This window comes from Alexandromys fortis, unplaced genomic scaffold, assembly GCF_014885135.2.
Source record: "Alexandromys fortis isolate MF-2015 unplaced genomic scaffold, M_Fortis_MF-2015_v1.1 scaffold_82, whole genome shotgun sequence".
NCBI classification, from domain to species: domain Eukaryota; kingdom Metazoa; phylum Chordata; class Mammalia; order Rodentia; family Cricetidae; genus Alexandromys; species Alexandromys fortis.
In genome coordinates this window covers 7,073,680-7,079,475 of record NW_026067963.1, presented here as the reverse complement: position 1 = coordinate 7,079,475, position 5,796 = coordinate 7,073,680, and positions in this window count along the sequence as shown.

Here is a 5,796-nt window from a genome sequence, read left to right as displayed (position 1 = left end):
ACCCCCCCCTAGCAAGCTTTTTTTTTTTTTTTTTTTTGCCCCAAGTATTTTATCCTAGCAATGAAATAAGCAGCACAGGAAATTGGTACCCACAAGTGGATCTGTGGTGATGACCTCCTACTGTGGACCCCGCAGGCTTTTAAAATGGATTGAATTGCTAGATAGAAAGGCCTTAGTATGCAGTTAGCAGATCTCACCAGGGAATTATTGCAAGAGGAGTCTGGAAGACCAGAATGACAAGAGAAACATGAGAATGGAATGGACCCAGGATTTCAGTTTCAAAGCCACCAAGGATTCTATCAAGGGCCAGGCTAGAAGTCTTCTCCATTGAGACAATGAAAGGAAGCCCAACTCGCTAAGACGCACTCATTTTAAAGAATCTTAAAAATTCTGAGTATACGGTGTGTGTGTGTGTGTGTGTGTGTGTGTGTTTAGGGGCATGTGCATGTATACCAGGTGTTATTCTTTTTTTTTTTTCTTTTTTCTTTTATTTTGGTTTTCCAAGACAGGGTTTCTCTGTGGCTTTGGAGCCTGTCCTGGAACTAGCTCTTGTAGACCAGGCTGGTCTCGAACTCACAGAGATCCGCCTGCCTCTGCCTCCCGAGTGCTGGGATCGCCCGGCTGGTGTTATTCTTTTTAAAAGCTATAAGGGGAGAGGGAGGGAGAGAGAGAGAACAGAAGTTACCTCTGAAAAAAGGAGAAGGCAAGATATCCACTTCCCACAGAGGAAAGAGAAGGTTGGGAGTAGGCGGGGCTTGTCTCTTAAGGGTACCCAGGTGACAGACCAGGTCAGCAGATCCTAAGACCAGGTGTGCACCTGGAGGACAGAAGACAACATGGAAAGTGGTTCTCTTCTACCATGTGAGCCCTAGGGATTGAACTCAGGTATGCGGTGTTATGCCCAGACTGTGGGTGTTAGCACACCTTGGCCCTGCTCCCTGTGTCATGCCTGCATGTATGGCAGACAGTACCCTGTCCCTTTAAGAGACAAGCTCTGCCCAGTCCCGCTCTCTTCCTTTCTGCCATTTCTCTGCGGAGGCAGCTTTCTGTTCCTCTCTGTCTCTCTCTTCTTTCTCTTTCCCTCTCTCTCTGAATCCTTCTCTCTATCTCTCATCCCCCATCCCCTTTATCTCAATAAACTCCATACTCAAGCTGGCTATATGGCATATTTGTCTACTGCCTGTGGTCCTCACCTGCCAAGGGACCCACCAAGATCCCAACTTGTGTTGTAATCATAACAGCAGGGGCCCCAAAAAGATCACCATAGAGACCAAATCCCATAAAAGCAAAGAGCCTTTATTTCAAGATTGAGCTTAGACCCTCCTATGAGTCCTAGAGCAGCCTGGCCACACATAATGGACCTCAGGCCATGTGGTGCCTGGACAGCCTGTCTACCCAAGGGGCCCAGGCTGTACAGCTGCCATAGCCGGCAGCTCAGGATTCCAGGAAAAGCCAAGAGCTAGTACCACCCAAGGAGGGCCAGCATCTAAAGGGAAGTACCTGGCATTCCAACCTTTTGATAAAATTAGGTAAGATAGCCAGATGTCCCTGAGCCCAGTACATACTTATTCCCCTTTTACCAAGATTCAACATCCCTAGAAAAATGCCCGAACCCTAGAAATCCTCTCACCCCCTCTAATATGATAAAAAAACCCTACCCTGCCTGATTTTGGGACTCTCTGCTATCAGCCGCTGTGTTGGACAGACCAAGAGTCCAAGCTTAAGCTTCAATAAATACTCCTTGCTTTTACATATGAGTCCAGACTCTGTGGTGATTTGGGGGGGCGGGGAACCCCACGATCTAGATATAACACCTCCATGTGTCCTACATAGTGGTATAAGATTGAAGAGTGCCCAGCCTGGGTGGGGTAGGGTCTTTATCATAATAGAGGTTGGGGGTAAGGATATTTTTCAGGGTTTAAGATCCTGCTTGACTGACATTTGTCTAAGGGTGTCTTGTTAAAAGGGAAATAGATGTGCACTGGGTTCAAGGATATTTGGTATTCTTATCTAACAGGTGGGTAGTTTAAAATGTCAGGTACTCCCCCTTAGATGCTGGCCCTCCTTCGGTGTTATCAGTTTATGGCTTTTCCTGGAATCTAGTGCTCCCTGCCAGTAAACCAAGAAACTCAGCCTTACTAAGCCTGTCATGGCAGCAGTGTGGCCAAGCTGTTCTGGGCCCCACATACAGGTTTCCTTTACTCATCTCATCAACTACCAAAAATCTATCTGTGTTGAGTTAAATTTCTTCTAAATCAAACTGAATGAACATGGTGCTGGAGAGATGGCTTAGAGCACTTCCTGCTTGTTGTAGAGAGCCTGCTTCTTTGTTTCTGGCTGCTCAGTCCTGAAATAACCACACAGAAACTGTATTAATTGCAATACTGTTTGGCCAATAGCTTAAGCACATTGCTAGCTAGCTTTTACATCTAGAATTAACTTATTTCCATTATTTTATATTTTACCAAAGGTTTGTGGCCTACTAGCTAGGTTCTAGGTGGTGACTTGCATCCTTCTCCTCTGGCGGCTCTATGGCAGCTCTTTCACTCCGCCTTCTTTCTCCCAGCATTCAGTTTAGTTTTCCCCGCCTACCTCTATTCTGCTCTGCACAGGCCCAAGACAGTTTCTTTACTAACCAATGGTATCCACTGTAATGGAAAAATTAAAAATGCTGCACGATCCTCGGTGGCAGTAGGCAGCAAAAATGCTGTAAGTTCCCAAGCAGTGGTAGTGGGCCATGTGGCAGCAGGCAGGGGGCCCTGGGAGCAGCCAGTCCCAGGCAGGAAGACACATGGCGGGTGGGCAGGAGACAGAGACATGGATAGACACGACATGCAGAGTGAGGTTGAATATTTATTCAGGAGGTTATGGAGGGGGAAGGGAGAAGGGGAGAAGGGGGAAAGAGAGAGAGAGAGAAAGAGAGTGGGGGGAAGAAGGAGAAGAGGACAGAGAGAAAGAAGAAGGGAGTGGGGGAAAAGGGGAACAGAGAGAATCAAGATGGCGAGAGAGGGAGGGGCTGCAGGAGTGGGCGTGGCTTGTCTCTTAAAGTGATGAAAATCATAACATCCACAGCATATAGAGGGAAATCCCACATCACCTGCTCTCCAGGAGGACCCTGGTTTTAATAACTGTGCTTTAGAGATCCATGAAACAAAAAATGCCTCTGATCTGCAAGCCCCTTACCCAAGGACAAATAGTTCCTGAAATGCTGGAGGCTGTTGTTTATGGGAGATAACAAGCCACGTTTTCACTCCCCTACACAAGCTTGTCTGACCCATCTGCAGTGGATGTGCTTGATCACATGTGAATGGGAGGTTCACAGGCAGGAAACATGTCAGGATGTAAACTTCTCCCTGATTGGACCTGATGGGAAATACTTAACATTGCTGCAAACTGTATTCAGGGCCATTTTCTAGGAACCTGGGTATGGACATGGCCAGAGCCCACCCACCTGGTCAGTATTTAATTAAAGTTTGCTTTAAATTTGTGTTTAGGAGGCTGGAGAGATGGCTCAGAGGTTAAGAGCATTGCCTGCTCTTCCAAAGGTCCTGAGTTCAATTCCCAGCAACCACATGGTGGCTCACAACCATCTGTAATGGGGTCTGGTGCCCTCTTCTGGCCTGCAGGCATACACACAGACAGAATATTGTATACATAATAAATAAATAAATATTTTAAAAAAATAAATAAATTTGTGTTTAAACTGTGGTAGTTGTCTTATTCTCCACATGTGGGATTAGCATAAATAAATCTAACTGGGCATGGTAGCTGTGGTGCTTTGAAAGAAAATGGCCCCCAAAGGGAGTGGCACTATTAGGAGGTATAGCCTTGTTCGAGTAGGTGTGGTCTTGTTGGAGGAAGTATGGAGCTGGGTTTTGAAGTCTCATATGCTCAAGATACTGCCTAGTGTCTCAGACCATTTCCTGTTGCCTATAAAATGTAGGACTCTCAGCTCCTTCTTGAGCACCATGTCTGCCTGCATGCCATCATGTCCCATCATGATGATAATGGACTGAACCTCTCAACTCTAAGCCACCCAATTAACTTTTCCTTTATAAGGGTTGTCATGATCATCAGACAGTGGTGGCACACACCTTTAGTCCCAGCACTGCAGTCAGGAGGCAGAGGCAGGAAGATCTTTGTGAGTTCAAGGTCAGTCTAGTCTACGGAGTGAGTTCCAGGACAGTTAGGGCTGTTACAAGAGAAACCCTATCTCAGGAAAACAACAACAGTGAAAAAGAGTTACTATTGTCATTGTGTCTCTTCACAGCAACAGAAATCCTAACTAAGACAGAAGTAGACACCTTTAATCCCAGAATTTGGGAGGCAGAGGCAGGTAGATCTCTATGAGTTTGAAGCCAACCTGGTCTGGTCTACGTAGTGATTCCAAGACAGCCAAAGCTACATAATAGAGAGACCCTGTCAAAAAACAAACAAATGAAAAACAAATAATAAATAAAATAAAATACTTAAAACTTTTTTGAGTTAAAAAAATGAAGTTGGGTTCTAGAAAGATGGCTCAGTGGGTAAACATACTTACTGTGCAAGTCTAGCAATCTGAGTTTGATTTCTTTTTTTTTTTTTTTTTTGTTTTGTTTTGTTTCTTTGAGACAGGGTTTCTCTGTAGCTTTGGAGCCTGTCCTGGAGCTAGCTCTTGTAGACCAGGCTGGCCTTGAACTCCCAGAGATTCGCCGGCCTCTGCCTCCCGAGTGCTGGGATTAAAGGCGTGCGCCACCACCGCCTGGCCTGAGTTTGATTTCTGAAACTCACATAGAGTGGAAGGAAAGAACTGACTGGAAAGTTGTCCTCTGACTTCCATATGTGAGCCACATGTGCTCCCCTCTTGTGGGAGCCCCGCCCCCCGCAAATAATATGCAATGATTTTTTTTTTTAGTTGTTGGACTTGAAATATTTGATTTTAGAAACGTTTCTGGGCTTAAAAGGTCATTTCTATTGTAGAATAAAAGCATACTAATTAGTTAATTAAAATTATAAAATGACACTTCTGTCACACGATTGCACTTAAGACTCCGACAAAATCTCATCTGCTCAAGGGCTGTGGAGAGGTGAGGGCCATTGGCCCAGGTCTGAACTGTGTCAAGGAGGGTGAGTTGTTAATTATTAGCTCCCAGGTCAAATACTAACAGCCTCAAGTAGTCTTTCCAGCTTGGAAATTAACCTTCACTGTCAGACTTCAGCTTTTCCTGCCCAGAGAGCACAGACAATGCTGCCAGGGCCCCTTCCCATTGTCAGTACTGTCCATTGTGTGCTGGACATGCCCATAGCACATTAACCAGCATCTCTACCTTCTCCCACAATATCATTAAATAAATATTTCTCAAACAGGTATTCAATAGAAACTCTTTTTGATAGATGCTGGCATGTCTTAAAAAAAAGTCCGTTCAAGCTGGGCAATGTTGGCATACTTCTTTGATCCCAACACTAGGGAGGCAAAGGCAGGCAGATCTTTATGAGTTTAAGGCCAGCCTGTTCTACAGAGTGAGTTCCAGGACAGTCAGGACTACACAGAGAAACCCTGTCTTAAAACAAAACAACAAAATTCCATTCTATTTCTGCAGATGGTATTTCTAGACTAAGAATCTCAGGCTTGTGAAGACTGTTCTTGACATAATAAAAGGTACTTTTACATTTTGCAAAGTCAGTATGTGTGCAAGAGGAGAAGAGCCGTAGTTACTTTTCTCAGAGAACAAACTTTTGAGCTGGGCGGTGGTGATGTAACCCAAGCACTCAGAAGGCAGAGGCAGGCGGACCTCTGTGAGTTCGAGGTCAGCCATG